This window comes from Schistocerca americana, chromosome 2, assembly GCF_021461395.2.
Source record: "Schistocerca americana isolate TAMUIC-IGC-003095 chromosome 2, iqSchAmer2.1, whole genome shotgun sequence".
NCBI classification, from domain to species: Eukaryota; Metazoa; Arthropoda; class Insecta; order Orthoptera; family Acrididae; genus Schistocerca; species Schistocerca americana.
The window spans coordinates 894,439,216-894,462,522 of NC_060120.1; the positions used below are offsets into that span (position 1 = coordinate 894,439,216).

The 23,307-nt window shown below is 43.3% G+C and overlaps 1 protein-coding gene across 1 annotated transcript in view; it reads right to left on the reverse strand.

The window, feature by feature from the left end:
- Nucleotides 1-16,143, reverse strand: part of LOC124594528 (high-affinity choline transporter 1-like) — a 378,310-nt gene extending 362,167 nt beyond the window's left edge. Inside the window, exon 1 of the mRNA XM_047132900.1 lies at nt 16,056-16,143. The gene's annotated coding sequence lies outside the window, so the exon portion shown is untranslated. The remainder of the gene's footprint in view (nt 1-16,055) is intronic.
- Nucleotides 16,144-23,307: the final 7,164 nt, after the last annotated feature.

Here is a 23,307-nt window from a genome sequence, read left to right on the forward strand (position 1 = left end):
TTCCACGTGCACATCGCAGACTGGCTGTTACCTTATGGCTGCAGCTCCACAGCGGTGGCAAGACCTCCAGTCCCGACTGTGTACCAGTCACCTTCCTTTCAAAGTAGGCTGACACAAAAGCTCCATAATTAGCAGTCATATACAACCGCTCGCTCGACGAAAGTTCCGTACTTAAGGACTGCAAAGTTGCACAGGTCACACCAACACTCAGGAAAGGAAATACTAGTAATTATACGCTGATTTACCGACACACATCATTTTCATCGATTTGCAGTAGGATTTTGGAACATGTACTGCGTTCGAACACTATGAATTACGTCGGAAAAAAGCAATCTGTTGATAAATAGCAGAGGTTCCGGAAATATCGTTCTCGTGAAACACAGCTAGTTCTTTATTCACCCGAAGTAATGAGTGGTAACGACACTGGTTCTCAGATTTATTCCATATCTTTAGATTTCCAAAAGGCTTTTGACCCCATTCCTCACAAGCGGGCCGCGCGGGGTAGCCGCACGGTCTTGGGCGCCTTGCCACGGTTCGCGCGTCTTCCCCCGTCGCAGGTACGAGTCCTCCCTTGGGTTTGGGTGTGTGTGTTGCCCTTAGTATAAGTTGGATTAAGTAGTGTGTAAGCCGAGGGACCGATGACCTCAGCAGTTTGGTCCCATGAGAACTTACCATAAATTTCCAAATTTTCACAGCCTTCTAATCAAATTTCTTGCCTATCGAGTATCGTCTCAGTTGTCCGACTGGATTCCTGATTTCCTGTCAGCAAGGTCACATTTCGTAGTAACTGATGGTAGACATCCAGTAAAACGGAAGTGATATCTGGCGTTCCGCAGGGAAGTGTTTTAGACCTCCTACTGCTCCTAAACTATGTAAATAATGTACGGGACAATTTGCAAAACCCTCTTACATTGTTTGCAACTGATGCTGTCCTTTAGGGTCTTGTAAAGCCATGAGAAGACCAAAACCAATTGAAAAATGATTTATCATCTGTATGGTGCGAAATGTGGCAATTGATTCTAAACAAAGAAAAGTGTGAGGTCATTCACATGAGTACTAAAACGAATTTGTTAAATTTCCATTACGCACTGCACTATAACCCTGGGTTCGGTATGAGACAGCAGGACAGCGGAGGGGTGAAGTGGACTGCGGTAGTCGTCGTGGGGTTGTGGACCACTGCAGTTGCGGCAGAGATGGAGCCTCTCCGTCGTTTCTAGACCCTGGTTAACATACAATTATCGCTAAATAGGGGAGAGAGTGTCACGTATATGATAGGTGAGTTGGAATCATGATAATTAAAACAAAGCTGTTTTTCGTTGTGGCGAGCACTTTTCATTAAATTTCAATCACCAAGTTTCTCCTCCGAATGCGAAAATATTTTATTGGTGTTAACCTACAAAGGAAGAAACGATGATCGTAATAAAATAAGAGAAATTTATAGCTCGCTCGGAGAAATTTAAGTGTTCCTTTTCCCGAGCGCTGTTTCGAAATTGGAACGGTAGAGAAATAATCTGAAGGTGGTTCGATGAACCTCTGCCACGCACTTGAGTGTGAATTGCGGAATAGTCAGGTAGATACAGATATAGACGGCCATTTCTGACTTACATCTCTTTTACAAAAATTTTCTCGAAGCAACGCTCCTACCGCATTATCTATCCTGTGTGTCAAGTCCTACGTCTAAATTGCCATAAGTAATCGTATTTTTTGCTGTGTTTTAGTGGTGGGTTTACGTTTACATACAGCAGAATATGTCTTGGATACATTTTGAAAGTGTAAATGTGTTTGGCTCTCTTTTTAGGTGTGGCTATAGTGGCATTATCTATTATAACTATTATTATATGCAGACGATTTTATTGTGGAACAGACAGAAGATAATTTACAAAGAGGGCTATTCATCTTTGAAATATAGCAGAAGTATATGAACTGGTAATATCTCCAAATAAATGATCAGAAATGGCATTTATGAGGAAAACATGATCAATTTCAATATTGAGATAAATGTAAAAGATCTTGGATGTGAGATATCTCCAAGCATGGATCGCGACACAGAAAGAAACCTTTGCTAATTTAAACAGATATGTGGAAAAATTCGTAGAAGTCCGAAATGTAAAACCAGAAAAGAAAGTAATCTGAAGCTTTATAAAAAATGACAGTACCGGAAGTATTGTCCAGAAGTGAAATGTGGGTACCCTCGAAGAAAGACAGAAGGAAAATTACATCAGCTGGGATGAAATTTCTCAGGACAGTCAAAGGCTGCACACTGACAGACAAGATACGAAACACAGAAATAAGACAAGAGATAGAACTTGCTACAATCAATGGCTACCAATTTCGGCGCAAAGTGTTCCTGCCGTCGTCACATGTATACCAGTGAAAGTACATACAGCTCTCCCTTTTAAGAACCTGTCGGTACATGCGTGACGCACTCGTCACTGCGCAAGCGCCACTTACGTGCAGGCTGTAAGTCTGTGCGTTGCTGTAAACCGCATGTGCGGTGAATGCTCGCCTTTACTGGTATCAGACCGATCGCATGGAAAACGAGGCAATACGTCGTTTAAGTTTCCCAGTGGCAGAGTGGTATCTACATGGAACGACAGCCCCGATCGATCAGGTTCTCAGACGGTCAAACTACTACTAAGTTACTAAAACTCGATACTTATTTACTCGTATAAAATTTATTTAAATTAGCTCTGTAATTAGGTATAGTCTGCAGTGGTCACCTAGACATCAGATTACGTAGGAAACAGCAATGAGGAAGAAATTTAAAAAGGCAAATCTTCAACCAAATGCTCACAAGTTACAGGTTTGCTTATGCTGTTACGTGCCGCTTTTACGCACTGTGAATACTGTAATATTATAACAGCATATTCGCAGGCCTGTGAAACTTTCACTGTGCAGAGGTGTAAGCTACTACGAACCTTCCAGAAAAGTAGGAACTCAGTGCTGTGCCGGTACTCGAACTAGGCGCTTTACGTTTGGAGGCAACACACTACCTACTGAGATAACTGAACACACCTCTCGCAATCGAATCTTAGCTGGGAGCTGCCACTTAACTCCTTTTACGTTTGCAAATTCTGTGGAAGCGCTCCTAAAAGTCTCGGATGTAGAGAGAGGAGACAGAATATCGTGGAGACCACTCTGTATCATATATTACACTCTGTACTATATCATTGGTCTATCAGTCATTTGAGGAAGCCTCGTGGAACAATACTTTCCGGAATGTGTCACGTGTGACCTTCGGACCGATGACCGTAGCAGTCTGGTCCCTTCAATCCCCCAACCAACCAACGTGTGACCTTCCTAGTATAAATTGTAATTTTTAAGATTAATTTATCATTGTTAACGGTGGTTAAGCTACGTGGCTATGCATCACTCGTCTTCAATTGGCTCAATGCTATTTGCATCCTCGTAAATACGTTTTTGCCTACTGCACTTTGGACGCTGCAACTGCCTTTTACTCTAAATCTGCAGCTACAGTTCACAAGCCACACTACGGTGTTGTAGCACGGGTCTGTTCCATTAGCGAACAGAGTGCAATAAGAACGATTATTGCAAAACCTCTGTGTGATCCCTCATTTCCGTGATGTTTCTTCGTCGTGACTTCGGGAGATGTTTGTGGCAGAACGTTGCTATGTTGCCCACCGCTTCTTCCATTTTACTTACATTTTTACTTTAGCAGACGTTTCCACTTATCACTAGTTGCCTATTCTCAGATTCCACAAAAGTCTATCTTGCCACTCTTCTTGCTATAGGCCTCTCCTTTCCAGGGCTTTGGCTATAGTCCTCCACATTGCCCTCGGCTTCCCTCGGGTCCTTCTCCTTGACGGAGACCGGTTGAGCAAACACTGCGGCTATCGCTGTACTTCCATCTGTCGGACGTGTCCATACCAGTTCAGTGCTCGAAGGATCAGTCCCATCTGTGATTGGTTCCACTTCATCCATCTCCATTCTTACGTTTTCATTCCTCAGTCGGTCCAACGGGTCGCTCCCATGATACGGCGTAACCCGCCCATTTCGACAGCCTGTTTCCCCCTTTGTCTCTCGTTCTGTGTCCAACACTCTGAACCATACGTCAGAATGCTTTCAACCACAGCAGGAAGCACTACTTTCTGGGACCGATGACCTCAGCAGTTTGGTTCCATAAGACTTTATCACAAATTTCCAAATTTCACTACTTTCTTTGTTCATATGGATATGTACCGACTCCAAATGATACCATTTAATTATGTAATAGCCACCCTCGCTCTAATTATGGGCTATGTCCACATCACACTGTTCAAGTGAATCCAGATACTTGAACACTTCTACATTTCTTACCTGGCCAAACTCAAAATCCAAGTCCTCGCCTTGCCCAATTCCAACAACAAGATGTTTTATCCGTACTGACTCTAAGTTCCCATTGTAAATAAGTATCCATTAACTTTCTCATTTTATACATGGCCTCATCCTTTTCGAGAGCCATAAGTACTTTATCGTCAACGAACAGTAATGAATGAAAATTCTGATGCTGTACTGTCGCACTCAAACTTCTGCACTGTCTATTTCCGTATTGTAATGGTACTTGAATTACGTAACCATTACGGCACCTCACCTCAACCTCTCGATACCAGCAATATTCTACTGTGTTTCTGTAAAATAGTTAACATATTTCTGTGACAACATTCACATTTGATTTCATTAATGTAGAGGTACTTCGATACATCGATATGTATATATTGCAATGATATTATTCTTATGTGAATTCTTTCTTTTGTCACTATGATCATTGACGTGCTTTTAACTCTGATTTTTGGGAGTGTAAGCGGTTATTAGAGAGTCAAGCTTTGGTCGTCATGTTAAAAAGACGCAAATTGTAGTCAGTTTATGAAATGTGAACTTCAACAGTGAGGAAGATATTTTCAAGTATGTTTTATATTGTGAAGTGATGTTTTGGAACGAGTTACGTGATATTGCAACAAAAGTAACAAAAAAGAAGTGTAACTTAAATTAGGAGTGCTGATTGCTTTTTTACAACCCCATTGTCCTAGCTTGCAAAAGTTTAACCTTCAAGAATGGTTCATGAAACACATCTATAAAGCCTTTGAATATCGCAGAATAACACCTAGGCCTCTTTGCATCCGAGCTTGGAATCATCACTACCTAGATTTTCGACGATTGAGAGTTCACAACGAGACCAGCGTGGGAAACACGAAAAGATGAGTGCCTAGTTTATCCATTATTTCAAGAAATGACTTTATTAAGTGTGCTCTAATGACACCTGCCACAATGGCCGAGCGGTTCTGGGCGCTACGGTCTGTAACCGTGCGACCGCTACGGTCGCAGGTTCGAATCCTGCCTCGGGCATGGATGTTTGTGATGTCCTTCGGTCAGTTAGGTTTAAGTAGCTCTAAGTTCTAGGGGACTGATGACCTTAGAAGTTAAGTCCCATAGTGCTCAGAGCCATTTGAACCTTTTTTGACACCTGACACATAATATAACTTTGTTGTTGCCCGAAAATGCAATATTTAACAGCGTGGGCAAGACTACAGTCATAGTTAATTTTTGACCTTTGTTGTGGTAGGGTTGTTAGAGTATCCAAGAACAACTTAAACAAGCTTGGTGACGTACAGCATCCTTGTCTTAATCCTCTACTTGTTTTAAAACTCTAGAATATCTTAAACCAACCTTCACAGCTGTCTCGCATTGGTGGCAAATTCTTTTCACCAACGCTGTTAATCCACCGTCCACTCTTTTCCAGTGCTGTCCATAGTAACCTCCTTGGCACAGAATCATAAGCCTTTTCTAAACCAACAAACACAAAAAGGAGATCTTGATTTTTTTGCGAACATTTTCTGACACAACTGGCATACACAAAAGATGTTATCCTAGCAAACTGGACTCGCACGGGGGAGGACGACGGTTCAATCACGCGTCCGGCCGTCCTGATTTAGGTTTTCCGCGATTTCCCTAAATCGCTCCAGGCAAATGCCGGGATGGTTCCTTTGAAAGGACGCGGCCGACTTCCTTCCCCGTCCTTCCCTAATGCGATGAGACCGATGACCTCGCTGTCTGGTCTCCTCCACCAAAAAACCCAACCCACGAACCCAATGTTATCGCCACAGATTTTCCCAGCACGACTGTTCCTGCGATACAACTTGCGCAGCCTCTTCGAATCTGTTCTTTGCTGTACTACTGAACAACCTACTCACCGAAGCCTTATCCTCTGTATTTAGTCAGATCTTTCCAGTTCCCTTTCTTACGTATGGCAGTAATGTGTGCCGTCTTCCTTTCTTGGACTACTTTTTCGACCTCACGCTCTCATAATTTCATTTTCTGTCATACAAAACGCCTTTCCTGTAGCGACTGCCAGGGGGCTTGTTGAACATCATCTTAACGCCCTCGTGCTAACTAAACGATCCCGTGACGAGATTTACCATTCTTCGTTAAATCTTCTTCGTTTCTGCTATAAATCCAACACACTGAGGAACAATATTCAAGAGTCGGTCGAACACGTATTTTGGAAGTCACTTCCTTCGTTGATGACTTTCATTACGATTCTTCTAATGAATCCGAGGCTAACATTTGCTTTTCCTGCAATTTGTTTTATGTATACATTCCAATTTAGCCTGATACGAACGGTTATTCCTACCCTTGCGCTGTCCCGATTTGTAAGCGGAAGCGTGATATAGCCTCTTTGCCTGTAGGTAAGCAACCTCCTGCTTCCTGTCTCGCCTGAGGACATGTGCGCGTTCTCAACGCCGAATTCACGGCGATCCGCATCAGCTCGAAGGACAGGTGTTGGCAGTTATGTGGGACATGGACGCTCTGAGCAACTTCCGTAACTGAATATCATTTTAAGCGAGTCTGTGTTGCTAACCTTACAGCTTATATGTGCAAGAAGCACATCGCTCGGATTTGGCGGAAGGCGGTCCCGTAGCTAGGTCTGTCATTTATATCTACAGAAATGATGAGCAAAGTGGAGTTTCTGAGGCGCGTGGACTAGATTGGTAAGCTCCTTTCTGTGTAGACTGTACGAAATGCTATTAGAAGCTGTGAATTACATTTTTTATGCTCTGTGCTTTAGATTTAACTCCAGTTTTATTTAAAATGTTTCCTGGCAAGGCTAACTTACACTGGTTATGTCACTGTTATTTCTGTCTATCAGGTTTGAGCCTAGTTCGTAATTTGTGAACATCATTTGTCCTGCCGTCATGCAACCGCATTTGGTATCAATTTTGATGGATGTTATAAGTAAAGCCCCGAGGCAGTTCTTGTTTACATTTTGTTCGTACATTCTTATATAAAAGTAACCTGAGTAATCTCATTTTAAAGTTAACCTATGTACATTGCTACCTGTTCTTTACCTAAGATTTGCATTTCACTTTATTATTCACGAACGGTCAGGTAATATTTCCCTGTCTACATTTCATATTGCTTTATAATTGTCCCTTGCCTGTTTTGATTTCCTATCTTTATACGTGTTAACTGAACTGCTAATTACATGTTTTAGATGCTTGGAGCATGTTGTTCGAAACGTGTGTTAGTTAAAATCTTTTTGTCTGTTGTAGTAGAAACTGATGCCATACAATGCTTTACTGTATTATTTAGTGGGAGGACCAACTGATTGAGGTCAAAGTTTACACCATTACACATACCTACTTGCAACCTAAAATTCAAATTTTATTGTTCATTCCTTGCATTTATCTTAGCCTGTTAGTTACAAATGTGTCTTTTTCTGGATTTTTTGTGGCCTGGCTCTTTACCACTCCCAGGTTCACGTTTGACAAAGTACCTACGAGTAGTGACTGTTCCCAGACATTTTTTACCACTAGAAAAATCAAACAGTAATGGAACACATCGCCTATTAACGCGCAGTACGTTATACTTACACTACTGGCCATTAAAATTGCTACACCACAAAGATGACGTGCTACAGATGCGAAATTTAACCGATAGGAAGAAGATGCTGTGATACGCAAATGATTAGCTTTTCAGAGCATTCACACAAGGTTGGCGCCGGTGGCGATACCTACGAAAGTGCTGACACGAGGAAAGTTTCCAACCGATTTCTCATACACAAAAAGCAGTTGCCCGGCGTTGCCTGGTGAAGCGTTATTGTGATGCCTCGTATAAGGAGGAGAAATGTTTAGCATCACGTTTCCGACTTTGATAAACGTCGGATTGTAGCCTATCGCGATTGCGGTTTATCGTATCGCGACATTGCTGCTCGCATTGGTCGAGATCCAATGACTGTTAGCAGAATATGGAATCGATGGCTTCAGGAAGGTAATACGGAACGCCGTGCTGGATCCCAATGGCCTCGTATCACTAGCAGTCGAGGGGACAGGCATCTTATCCGCATGGCTGTAACGGATCGTGCAGCCGTGTCTCGATCCCTGAGTCAACAGATGGGAACGTTTGCAAGAGAACAACCATCTGCACGAACAGTTCGACGATGTTTGCAGCAGCATGGACTATCAGCTCGGAGACCATGGCTGCGGTTACCCTTGACGCTGCATCACAGACAGGAGCGCCTGCGATGGTGTACTCAACGACGAACCTAGACGCACGAATGAAAAAACGTCATTTTTTTCGTATGAATCCAAGTTCTGTTTACAGCATCATTATGGTCGCATCTGTGTTTGGCGACATCGCGGTGAACGCACATTGCAGGCGTGTATTCGTCATCGCCATACTGGCGTATCACCCGCGTGATGGTACGGGGTGCCATTGGCTACACGTCTCGGTCACCTCTTGTCCGCATTGATGGCACTTTGAACAGTGGAAGTTACATTTCAGATGTGTTACGATCCATGGCTCTACCCTTCATTCTATCCCTGCGAAACCCTACATTTCAGCAGGATAATGCACTACCGCATGTTGCAGGCCCTGTACGGGCTTTTCTGGATACAGAAAATGTTCGACTTCTGCCCTGGCCAGCACATTCTCCAGATCTCTCACCAATTGAAAACGTCTGGTCAATGGTGGCCAAGCAACTGGCTCGTCACAATACGCCAATCACTACTCCTGATGTACTGTGGTATCGTGTTGATGCTGCAAGGGCAGCTGTACCTTACACGCCATCCCATCTCTGTTTGACTCAATACCCAGGCGTATCAAGACCGTTATTACGGCCAGAGGTGGTTGTTCTGGGTGCTGATTTCTCAGGATCTATGCACCCAAATTGCGTGAAAATGTAATCACTTGTCAGTTCCAGTATAATATATTTGTCCAATGAATACCCGTTTATCATCTGCATTTCTTCTTGGTGTAGCAATTTTAATGGCCTGTAGTGTATTTACTTTCAGGGTCAACTGTAAGTCTCTGCATCACTCATAGATCTTCCATTTACCTTTCAGTACACCTTCTGGCTTTGCAGCCTTCAAATAGACGTCTGAAAAAAGCCTCGCAGAGCTTTTGATGTTATCCACTAGATCATGTATATAGAATGAAGTAACAAAAGTTATGGGATAGCTATATGCATATATACAGATGGCGGTAGTACAGCGTACACGAGGTATAAGAGGGCAGTGCATTGACGGAGCTGTTCTTTGTACTCAGGCGATTTATGTGAAAAGATTCCCGACGTGATTGTAGCCGCACGACGGGAGTTAACAGACTTTGAACGCGAAATGGGAGTTGGATTAGACGCATGGGACATTCCATTTCGATGATCGTTAGGGAATTCAATATTTCGAGATACAGAGTGTTAAGAGCGTGCTGACAATACCAGATTTCAGGCATTACCTCTCGTCTCGGTCAACGCGGTGGCCGACGGCCTTCACTTAATAACCGAGAGCAGCGGCGTTAGCGTAGAGTTGTCTGTGCTAACAGACAAGTACCATTACGCGAAATAACCACAGAAATCAACGTGGAACGTACCACGAACGTATCCGTAAGGACTGTGCGGCGAAATTTGGTGTTAATGGGCTGTGGTAGCAGACGACAAACGCTATGCCTCTTCTAGCAGTTCGAAATCGCTTGCAGCGCCTCACCTGGGTTCGTGACCATATCAATTGGGTCCTAGACGACTGTAGAACCGTAGCCTGGTCAGACGAATCCACATTTCAGTTGATACGAGCTGATGGTAGGGATCGAGTGTGGCGCAGACCCCACGAAGCAATGGACAGAAGTTGTTAACAAGACACTGTGCAACCTGGTGGTGGCTCCATAGTGAGGGCGGCTGTGTTACATGGAATGGTCCAACTGAATCTATCATTGACTGGAAATGATTGTGTACCTATACATGGAGAGTATTTGCAGCCATTCATGGACTTTACGTTCTCAAACAACGATGGAATTTTAATGGATGACAATGCGCCATGTCACCAGCCCACAATTTTTCGCGATTGGTTCGAAGAACATTCTAGACCATTCGAGTGAATGGTCTGGCCACCTAGATCGCCAGACGAGAATCCGAGCGAACATTTATGGGACTGAATCGAGAGGTCACATCGTGTGCAAATCCTGCACCGGCAACACTTTCACAATTATGCATGGCCGTAGAAATAGCGTGGCTCAGTCTGCAGCGGACTTCCAACGACCTGTTAAGCCCGCGCCACGTCGAGCTGCTGCACTGAGACGGGAAAAAAGAGGTCTGACACGGCATTACGAAGTACCCCATCACTTTTGTCACCTCACTATATAAAGGGCGGTCCCTTGATAGCGACCGGGCCAAATATCTCACGAAATAACCATCAAACGAAAAAAACTACAAAGAACGAAAATGGTCTAGCTTGAAGGGGGAAACCAGATGGCGCTATGGTTGGCCCGCTAGATGGCGCTGCCATAGGTCAAACGGATATCAACTGCGTTTTTTTAAATAGGAACCCCCATTTTTATTACATATTCGTGTAGCACGTAAAGAAATATGAATCTTTTAGTTGGACCACTTTTTTCGCTTTGTAACAGATGGCGCTGTAATAGTCACAAACGTATAAGTAAGTGCTATCACGTAACATTCCGCCAGTGCGGACGGTATTCGCTTCGTGATACATTACCCGTGTTAAAATGGACCGTTTACCAGTTGCGGAAAAGCTCGAAATCGTGTTGGTATATGGCTATTGTGATCAAAATGCCCAACGGGCATGTGCTATGTATGCTGCTCGGTATCCTGGACGACATCATCCAAGTGTCCCGACCGTTCGCCGGATAGTTACGTTATTTAAGGAATCAGGAAGTATTGAGCCACATGTGAAACGTCAACCACGACCTGCAAAAATGATGATGCCCAAGTAGGCGTTTTAGCTGCTGTCATGGCTAATCCAAACATCAGTAGCAGACAAATTGCGCGAGAATCGGGAATCTCAAAAACGTCGGTGTTGAGAATGCTACATCAACATCGATTGCACCCGTACCATATTTCTATGCACCAGGAATTGCATGGCGACGACTTTGAACGTCGTGTATAGTTCTGCCACTGGGCACAAGAGAAATTACGGGACGATGACAGATCTTTTGCAAGCGTTCTGTTTAGCGACGAAGGGTCATTCACCGAAAGCGATAACGTCAACCGGCGCAATATGCACTATTGGGCAACGGAAAATCCTCGATGGCTGCGACAAGTGGAACATCAGCGACCTTGGCGGGTTAATGTATGGTGCGGCATTATGGGAGGAACGATAATTGGCCCCCATTTTATCGATGGCAATCTAAATGGTGCAATGTATGCTGATTTCCTACGTAATGTTCTACCGATGTTACTATAAGATGTTTCATTGCGTTACAGAATGGCGATAAACTTCCAACATGATGGATGTCCGGCACGTAGCTCGCGTGCGGTTGAAGCGGTATTGAAATGACAGGTGAATTGGTCGTCGAAGCATCATACCATGGCCCGCACGTTTACCGGATCTAACGTCCCCGGAGTTCATTCTGTGGGGAAAGTTGAAGTATATTTGCTATCGTGATCCACAGACAACGCCTGACAACATGCGCCAGCGCATTGTCAATGCATGTGCGAACATTACGGAAGGCGAACTACTCGCTGTTGAGAGCAATGTCGTTACACGTATTGCCAAATACATTGAGGTTGACGGACATCATTTTGAACATTTATTGCATTAATGTGGTATTTACAGGTAATCACGCTATAACAGCATGGGTTCTCAGAAATGATAAGTTCAAAAAGGTACATGTATCACATTGGAACAACCGAAATAAAATGTTCAAACGTACCCACGTTCTGTATTTTAATTTAAAAAGCCTACCTGTTACCAACAGCTCGTGTAAAATTGTGAGCCATATGTTTGTAAGTAGTACAGTGCCATGTAAAGCGAAAAAAGTGGTCCAACTAAAACATTCATATTTCCTTACGTACTACACGAATATGTAATAAAAAATGGGGGTTCCTATTTAAAAACACGCAGTTGATATCCGTTTGAACTATGGCAGCGTCATCTAGCGGGCCAACCATAGCACCGCCTGGTTTCCCCCTTCAAGCTAGATAAGTTTCGTTCTTTGTAGTTTTTTTGTTTGACTCTTATTTCGTGAGATATTTGACCCGGTCACGATCAATGGGCCACCCTGCATATTGTAAACGGTAATGACCCTGTAATACTGCTTTGGAAAACTCGACATATTACCTTTAAATCTGTTGATTTTACTGTCTAAATAATGGTTCGTTGTTTTCGCGCTTACATGAATAGCACACACACAATTAGCATCACTGATGCAGTGCAGCACCTGCCATGTGAGAGTGTGTACTGTTCATATAGATTCGTAAAAAGGGAGCCGCAATTTAGAGAATAAAATAGTTACATCGTCCAAAACACAGATGAAGAAAACGTTTTGTTTATACAAGTACAAATGTGTTACGCCAACTGAAGGTGCGTGAAAGTCCGGAACACGTTTTGCCACAAATAAATCTTTATAAAAAATGGCTGGTTGCTGTATTTCTACAGTAACAATTTTTAAGTTCTTGAAAAACTGTGCTGGAGCTACTCTGAAGCTCACAGCGCTACTTCGGCAGCGTACTGAGGCGCACCATGGGATTCAGCTACTCCTGCGATACGTATGGGTTACGCAAGCCCATCTGAAGAGTCCTGCAGAACCTGACAGCGAATTACAATATTACTACATCATTCAACGCATTCTACACACGGTTGCCGTTTATGCAACTTCTTGCCAAGGTATTGCCAAAGAGCAAAACGAAGTCATTGTCTGTAGGTCGGCGCCACACGAATTCCTCTCCTTGTCTCATGTTCAAGCCAGTCTCCTACCTTTAAACTTGGCATCAACAGTAAGATCTGACTGAACACTGAACCAACTGGTCCCCTGTGTCATTAAGCCACAATGTACATTTACCTCTCGAATTGTCAACGTACTCCCAAGCTTACACGCACACAAATTTGCTAGGCTCTTTCCGTGACTCTCTTTTTGAAATACAGATAAGTACATAACCAGTCACTAAATTACATTGCGTTTTGTATGAATCTAGAGCAGGATCTTCGTGCGCTGTGTCCCAGATTACTACGTCTGTTTTCTCAAGAACATCTACGAGAACATCAATACAAAACATGCAACCCTGCAATTGACAAAGACGAATTCAAGCTAAAGGCTAGGGTTCACAAATATTCAGTCTGGTCATGAATTATGGCTCATCTACAGAAACCGACTCCATGTGTACTTTCAAACGCTGATGTCATAGTTCTACTATCAGGATCCCTACCATAAATTTAACACGATCTTAATGCTTGGAGCTCGGCGCTAGAACTCGAGAGTATGGAGGACCAAAACGGAGTACGCTTACTGCAACTTCTCATGAATGGCCACCAGCTGTAAGCTGCATCTACGTCTAGATTATGTCCTTACAACAAAAACCGATCACTTCAGGTCTTCGGCTCGGTAAGAATATCCACAGCTCTCACGGATGAATACGAAAAAACCGTGTAAAATTGGATGATTGAAGTAGAGGAGACATTTGCTATGCAAGTATACCTTTCAAAGTCAAAGGAAATACAGGGTGTTAAGAAAGTATTCCACATTTTTGAGAGGTGACAGTAAGGACCAAAGCAAAACAAAAATATCCACTAAACATAGATTCCAAAATGCTTACCATAAGAGTTATGAGCACATGTTCATCTTCCTAACTGTGAAACACATTCCTTGTTATTGTCCATTGATACAGCACGCAGTAACAATCGAGTAGTGTTGTTACTGTAAGCATTATTTACAGTTCTGTATCAGAGCAGCGTATGCATTACTTCTAAGGGAACTATTTTGTGTTCTGATAAGTTTGTGGAAAGTACTTACACTGCAGTTTTATCTTCGCACTTATCAGTATAATGGAAACCTGTTATTCCACACGGGGAAAGGCAGACTATCTTCTGTTACGCTCTAACAAATCGAAGCAACCATCCAGCCCATATCCTGTATGTGGAAATAAATCAAGAACAATGTGATCTCATTTATTAATCCATTTGTTTACTGCTTTCTACAGGTAGTTCGTATAAGCAAAGACCTGGCAGTAGAAGAGATGCCTTTCACAGCAGCGAAGATGATGAAGTGCCCATAGCTCTTAAGGGATGTATTTTAGAGCCCATATTCACGGGATATGTTTTTCTTGTTTTGGTTCACACTACCACCTCTCAAAATACGAAAATTTTTCTTTATAGACCAACTCTAAAGTGTGGATCAGATTCTACGCGAAAATCAGACGACCGGAAGCTTCAAAAATGGTTCAAATGGCTCTGAGCACTATGCGACTTAACTTCTGAGGTCATCAGTCGCTTAGAACATAGAACTAATTAAACCTAACTAACCTAAGGACATCACACACAGCCATGCCCGAGGCAGGATTCGAACCTGCGACCGTAGCGGCCACGCGGTTCCAGACTGAAGCGCCTAGAACCGCTCGACCACACAGGCCGGCGGAAGCTTCAGATTATAGTAAAGGGTCTTGCGCTGGTCTCTATAAGTTACCCTAAAACACAGAGTACGAAACGACCACATCGAAGGCTCATTTAAGGTAACAAACGTAGCGGATAAGCTTCAAGAGAATCCCTTGCACTCGTACTGATATTACATGCACCGTGAACGTAACCGTGTGATAAGAACAGAAATATCCAGAAAGAGGTTCTGTACGTCGACGTGGATTAGGACCCGAATGAACGACCTGAAAAGAATGGGACTGCACCCTGATATGACACAAATAGATTCAGATTTGTGTAACAAGATTATGAGGATAGACCCCAAGACACATGGAAAAGAATCTGAGCAGTTCCTGCCATTATGCAAGACTGGAAAGCCGCTTAGGGCGAAAAACTTTAGAGCAGCGAAGAGCAGATTTCAAAGGAAACTGTGAAAAAACTGAGCAAATGAGAAAAAAGAGGAAAACTTATAAGACACTGAATTGCTTTCAAAGGCATACGGAAAGTTGCTTAGAAAGTCTTTACTTACTTTGACGAAAGTAAACACATTGCCTGTACCTCAAAACTGTTTCTTCTTGTTCCAGTTATTTTGGGAAATTTAAAAAATTGAGAAAAAAATACCTTCTTGTGCCGTTGGTTGTGCTGGAGGGGGGAGGGGGGGGGGGGCATATGGAGAACACCAATGGTAGTATAACGACGGAGCGTCATTTTTCAGTTCTCGCCTAGGGCGGCAAATCCCCTAGCAACAGCCTTGGAAATAAGGCACAGAAGAAGAAAAACACAAAGAAGAAGAAGGTCACATTTCGGAGGGTTCACTCCATCATCAGGTGGCAAGTTTTGGTGTTTGGCTGGCGTGTATTGCTCCCGGGATAACAATGATGTCGAGATATCTACTATACTGTGCGTCGTCGTTTTCCGTAAGAGGACTAAATTTGAGCTTAACACATTCGCCGTTCATACACTTTGCTAGAGATGCATTTTACGTAAATGCACAGCACTGTAGATACTTGAACATCACATGTTTGCAGGGGAAATGCTCCGGAGCCAAACACCGGAACTAACGCATGTTATGGACCAAAGCGTCGTAAATAAATAATAATGTGAAACAACAATATTCATAGAATGGTTAGGCTGTGTATTGCTTTATAGCCCCCGTCGCTACGCAGAGATGCGTGTGACAGCGGTAGCCGTCGGAGCGTGACTGACCTGCTGTATGCCCGAGTGGTGCGGTGTGGCGCGGCTGCTACAGCTGGTGCGGCGGCCGACTTTCTGCAGTCCGCCGCTGGTCTTCGGCACTTCCACTCACCTGTTGCGGCCGCCACCTGCTCAAGGCCCGAGCAACACGGCAGGCGCGACGCTGCTGCCGCCTGCCGGCCGCAGAAGGTGACCCGCGTCATCCGAGTACTTTTCGCTGGAGCGCCGCGTAAGCGTGGTTTACACCCGGACCCAAGGTTCGGTTCTGGGGTTCTGGATAGGATTACAATTTGTTAAAGTCATCCTTCCCCCGCCCCCCCCCCCCCCCCAAAAAAAAATACAGGTTACCGATAGGCTCGCTTTTAGTGTGCCACAGATGGATACGATTTTCATTTATATAAATAAAAATGAATGTTTTTGTAGATGTGTCCTCTATGCATTCTTCAACTATTCATCCGATTGCGATGACACTTTGGTGAGTTGTTCTTCGTACGCCCGCGAAGGTTCGTAACTCAAAAAAAAAAAAAAAAAAAAAAAAAAAAAAAAAGTATAACTCGTAGTTCAGGAAAAATGACAATATAAGCATTTATTACACAATGTTGCCCTCAAATAACACCAATATCGTACATTGTGTGTACATCGTGTTTAGGGTTTCGTCTTTGGATGGGAAATTGTGCTTGCAAGCAGTGTTTATACTCTCACGTACAGGAATATTCTGCGTCTTCTGTTGTCTCTGGTGAAAAGTTTCGGAATAATGTGAAACAGCAGACACCGTGCGAGATATGACAGCGTCAGTTACCAGTGTAGCAGTTTCTTCTTACTTCGTGGTGCTGTTTCTTCTTGTCACCGAAAATGGCTTGTAAATGGAAAGAGACTGCGGTTCATTGGCAGAACACTTAGAAGGTGCAACAGGTCTACTAAAGAGACTGCTTACACCAAGCTTGTCCGCTCTATTCTGGATTATTGCTGTGCGGTGTGGGATTCGCATCAGATGGGACTGACGGATGGCATCGAAAAAGTACAAAGAAGGGCAGCTCGTTTTGTAATATCGCGAAATAGGGGAGATAGTGTCACAGACATGATACGCGAATTGGAGTGGCAGTCATTAAAACAAAGGCGTTTTTCGTTCCAACAGGATCTTCTCATGAAGCTTCAATCACCAGTTTTCTCCTCCGATTGCGAAAACATTCTGTTGGCGCCCACCTACATAAGGAGAAATGATCATCACGATAAAATAAGAGTAATCAGAGCTCGCACAGAAAAATTTAAGTGCTCGTTTTTCCCGCGTACCGTTCGAGAGTGGAACGGTAGGGAGACAGCTTGAAGGTGGTTCATTGAACCCTCTGCCAGGCACTTTATTGTGAATAGCAGAGTAATCACGTAGATGTAGTTGCAGGAAGTCTTGAAGGTGAGTTATTATACAAATGTGCTAGCGAATTATCACATGGGACATGGACTGATCTTTCCTGCTCGTGAGGCCATAAATAATGTACAATACGACAGGTTTGGTCACTGGTCAGGGAATGGGCTAAAAGGGAAGGTTTAGTCTTTGCCCTCAGGAGTGTTCGCGGGTTAAGTGTGGAAAATATGGAATCATATTAACAGAATCTTCCGTCTGTTCTTGGTAGAACAACATTATAATAAAGAAAAGCACCAGTTTCTACATATTGTAGAACAAAAGCAAACTGGTGCTTTTCATTTATTAAAATATGGAATAGTTGTGTGCTTTGTATCGAAAAGAAATTGTCTTAAGAGATTTCATTTAGCATGCTGCAAAACGCAGTCATTTTTTCAGCCACAGGAACAACATTGTAGTACTCACGCGCATTTTGTGGGCGAGGATGCTAGGAACCAGGACACTGTATTCTGAAATATACATGTAAAATTGTTCACGTGACCGTATGCATTAATATTTTTTCATCGCAATATTTCTGTGTGTGCCAAATAAAGGATTAAACAGTGAGACGCCACCGCGCGAAAATATTCAGATTCATGCATCCATTATTTGAGAAGGTGAGCACATAGCGACTGGCAGCAAACTTAACTCACGAAAAAATTTTCTCGGTGACACCACCCAGAAAATGATGAAAGCTGAAAAGGTTGTCACTTACTACATTTTCGCTGTATGTAGTAGAACTGCTGCGTCATACATGACGTTTTGATGTACATTGTAAGTGGTACACCTGCCTAACATACTGTAGGGCTCAGTGAGCACGCAGAAGTACCGTAACACGACGTGGCATGGACTCGACTAATGTTGAAATAGTGCTGGAAGGAACTGACACCATGAAACCTGCAGGGCTGTCCATAAATCCGTAAGAGTACGAGGGGATGGAGATACCTCCTGAACAGCACATCGAAATGCATCCCAGTAATCCTGTATAACGTTCTTGTCTGGGGAGTTTGGTGGTTAGCGAAAGTGTTTAAACTTAGAAGAGTTTTCCTGGAGTCACTCTGTAGCAATTCTGGAAGTGTGGGGTGTCGAATTGTCCTACTGGAATTGCTCAAGTCCGGCGGTATGCACAATGGACATGAATGTCTTCAGGTGATCAGACAGGATGCTTACGTACGTGTTACCTGTCAGAGTCGTATCTAGACGTATCAAGGGTTCCATATCACTCCAACTGTACACGCCCCACACCATTATACAGCCTCCACCAGCTTGAACAGTCCCCTGCTGACATGCAGGGTCCATGGATTCATGAGGTTGTCTCCACACCCGTACACGTCCATCCGCTCGATACAATTTGAAACGAGACTCGTCCGACCAGGCAACATGTTTCCAGTCATCAACAGTCCAATGTCGGTGTTGACAGGCCCAGGCAAGGCGTAAATCTTTGTGTTATGCAGTCAGAAAGGGTACACGAGTGGGCCTTCGGCTCCCATATCGATGATGTTTCTCTGAATGGTTCGCACAATGAAACTTGTTGATGGCCCAGCATTAAAATCTACAGCAATTTGCGGAAGGATTCCACTTCTGTCACATAAAATGATTTTCTTCAGTCGTCGTTGGTCCCGTTCATGCAGGATCTTTTTCCGGCCGAAGCGATGTCAGAGATTGAAAGTTTTACCTGATTCCTGATATTCATAGTACACCCGTGAAGTGTTCGTACGGGAATATCCCCACTGCATCGCTATCTCGGAGATGCTGTGTCCCACCGCTCTTGCGCCGACTACAGCACCGTGTTCGAACTGACTTAAGTCTTGATAACCTTCCAATGTAGCAGCAGTAAGCAATCTAAAATCTGCGCCAGACACTTGTTGTCTTATATACTCGTTGTCGTCCGCAGTGCCGTATTCTGCCTGTTTACATATCTCTGCATTTGAATTGCGCGCCTATACCAGTTTCTCTGGTGCTTCAGTGTATTATTACGTTACTACTAACTCTGTTCGCAACATATTTTCCATGCAGTGTTCACATACATCACTAAATGTTCCGGCAAATTTATATGACTATGCGACACATAGTCCGAGAGATATGACGTCATGAACATTGAAATACGTACGAAACTCCTACGACAGACACGACGTTCTGTTTTATTACTTCTTTACTACTAAAGCTATTCGGCGGTACATCTCGCAAACGTATTGAAAAAAAAGTAGATAAAACCACAGGCGTAGTCCAGTGCAACTTTATATCAAAATTTCAAATCAATCGGTCTATAACATTCAGCGATTTGCGATTAAGAACAATTACATTTTCTATTCGTTTGTTCTTAATAGCTAAGCTCGGAAAGTTCTTAACATATTGATTTGAAATTTTGACACAACACTGCAGTCTTATACGGGCGTGTTTTTATTTATCTATTTCTGAAGCATCAGCAAAGTGCAGGGACAATCACTACAAGTGTGTGGACCAAATTTAAAAAATCGTTGCTTCTTATATCGACAGCTGTATGCGGCTTTCTAGGGCGTCAGGAAACCGCCTGATTTATTCGTGTACGCACCAGACGAAAAAAAAAAAATTCTGTAATCAAAAGCACTTCAATAAACAGATCATAAAACCAAAGACTTTTTTTCTTTCCGTGACATTTGCAACGCACGCCAGCTACAGCTGCTAGTAAATAAAACATGGAAGCCTTGCACTGCTTCATACGACTCTCGTATAGGTTAACCTGCAAGTTTATAAGAGACAACGACTCCGGCTTTCGATGCCCTGAAACGCAACGCTTGTCTTTGGAACCTGATCTGCATGTGAATAAAAGCAGTCCACCAACTTTGTTTTTAAATTTCGTAGTGGCAAGAACCTTCTCATAGTCCAGCGGAATAATTAAAGGGGAGCGTAACAGGGGTAAAATCAAGACAAAACTGAAACCATAATCCTTATAACACATCTTGTGCACCTACTCACAATGTATTTGTGTGTACGGAGTGCGCTTTATAGGCGTAATTCGTCCGATGCAAATGTGTTTGCACTATGTATCCTAACACCTAGTAAACGGAAAACATTTGAGCTTGTGTGATGGCAGAATTTTACCTCGAAGTTCCGATGCCCACAATCAAGCGTCTTGGAGTTCTACAGCAGCGTGAACTTACCTGCACAGCTGAAAATCTCGTTTAAAATAAAAATACCATCACTGCTGAAAGTTGTTTATTACCTCTTGACTTTAAATGTAATGCGTAGTACGTTCGACAGCGTAGTTCTTAAGTGGAATCATCTAGGCAAATCGAAAACTTGAAAGGTTACCTTGAATAAAGACCAGAGGAGTGAAAAATAAGTTTGTAATAACCCCAAATTTTATGGACGCTTAATATAATGTTCAGCAATCGAATACAAAATCTCGTGTTTCACAGACAAATCCCGTTCAACGGACCACATGGGTTTACATGTCCATCCATATACAACAGAGAAAGAAAATCGTCATATATTAGCATTAACGTCTGAAATATTATTTGATGGGTGGAAAAGCAATGAAATAAGCAAATTACAATTTCGAATGACCGAATAAAAATTCGATATTGATTCCGACATGTTCTAACGATGTTATGACCTCGAACAATGACGTTAGACATTATTGCAAACTATTTTGTGCAAAGAAATCTAACGTTCAGTTAGCTGAAAACGTATAGTCACATAGATGAAACAAGCGGGCGAGCCACCAACCATCTCAGCGTTATTCGGGATGAGTCGCTTGAATGTTCCCATTTCACTGTCCTCAGGTATCTGTAGTTTTGTCCGCTGACCGTAATCGCTAAACCCATTGGGAATCTTCGCATCAGCAAAAATGCATTCCTATACGAGAGTTCTTTTTAACCCTGTTTTACACGAGCGACTTTAAGTTCAAAATGGACAACCCAATGCGGATGAGCGTGTGGGTCAGTAAGGTCAATCATTAAAAAATGATTAATTGAAGAACGCACAGCCAAAAACGACTTTATGGCCCGAGGACATTCACACTGGGACGAAAATCGATTGTCAGTAGGAATCCAATGGGCATTTTGGAACAAATTTGACGTTTGGCATTTGAGTTGCCTATATGCAGGGGCAGGGAAAATGCATGATATCATGCCCCCTCCCCTTCCATAAGGCATATCCCCTTTCTATATCACACCCCTCCCCTTTCCCCTCCCACTAAACCCTCTGCTTCCTCCCCTTCACATTTCCTGACGCCTTTTCTACACTAACTCATCCTTAAGCCTCATACCTTTCTTGGCAACTGGCCATTCAGAGTGCTTCCTAAGGAATGCGTGGACGGTGGTTGGCATTATTATCGTACAGTGGTGTTGGCAGTTGCGTGTGTATGAATGGCAGTGGACATGTTCGTGCCATCGCCAATGTAATTCTTTTTCCATACCCTGGCAGCCTAAAACGGTGGAACATTATACTATGACCTGTTTGAGAGTATATTATTAGCTTATTTTCTAGATTTTTCTGTTTTCGGAATAGTGCAGTAAACGCTTAAACACATGTGTGTTGATCTCGTAGGATCAGTAAACATGCTATCATAATGCTATAGTTGGCTTTATTTCATATTTTGACATTTTTTGGCCGGCCGGGGTGGCCGAGCAATTCTAGGCGCTACAGTCTTGAACTGCGCAACCGCTACGGTCGCAGATTCGAATCCTGCCTCGGGCATGGATGTTCGTGATGTCCTTAGGTTAGTTAGGTTTAAGTATAATCTACTTTCGTTTGTTAATAGTGTTGCCATATTTGAAACTGAGCCTTAAGCATTTGTGAACGAAATGTAAAGTAGTTCAAAAGTGGCTCTGAGCACTATGGGACTCAACATCTGTGGTCATCAGTCCCCTAGAACTTAGAACTACTTAAGGCTAACTAACCTAAGGACATCACACACATCCATGCCCGAGGCAGGATTCGAAACTGCGACCGTAGCAGTCGCGTGGTTCCGGACTGAGCGCCTAGAACCGCTAGACCACCGTGGCCGGCTGTAAAGTAGTTTGTTTACTTACTATATACTGCAATTATGCACTATTAACTCAATACATTCCAAGAAAAACGCGCTTTGATGAGAGTGTCGTCTGTGAGGCGGGGGCAGGTCGTGTTATTGCGAAATAATGTTCGATGAATGTTCGGTACGAAAATCGAACTTTGATCAACCAATGTTTTATAAGATTTTCGGTAATAGCTGGATTCACCATTTTAGGGGAGGACATACTAATGCACCCATGTTCTACACTGCATAATGTACTGGTTGCCCTGGGAGAACAACATTTATTCAGATCAGTGCAATGGAAATGGAAATGCAGTGTGGCTAGGGCCTCCCGTCGGGTAGACCGTTCACCTGGTGCAAGACTTTCGAGTTGACGCCACTTCGTCGACTTTCGTGTCGATGGAGATGAAATAACGATGATAATGACAACACAACACCCAGTACCTAAACGGAGGAAATCTCCGACCCAGCCAGGAATCGAACCCGGGCCGGTAGGCATGACATTCAGTCGCGCTGACCACTCAGCTACCAGGGGCGGACAGTACAATGATTCTTGAAAGGCGTACGTAAAAACTGGGAGAAAAACTTTTATCATTCGTCTTAATTGAATTTAAAAACAATATCGATTTATTATGTATGTCATTTGATACTAATAACTGTGAAATAGCCGAATGATTTTATGCGATTAATTACACTAGCCTTGAAACTTCCTGACAGATTGAAACTGTGTGCCCGACCGAGACTCGAACTCGGGACCTTTGCCTTTCACGGGCAAGCGGTCTACCAAGATTCGCAAGAGAGCTTCTGTGAAGTTTGGAAGGTAGGAGACGAGGTACGGGCAGAAGTAAAGCTGTGAGGACGGGGCGTAAGTC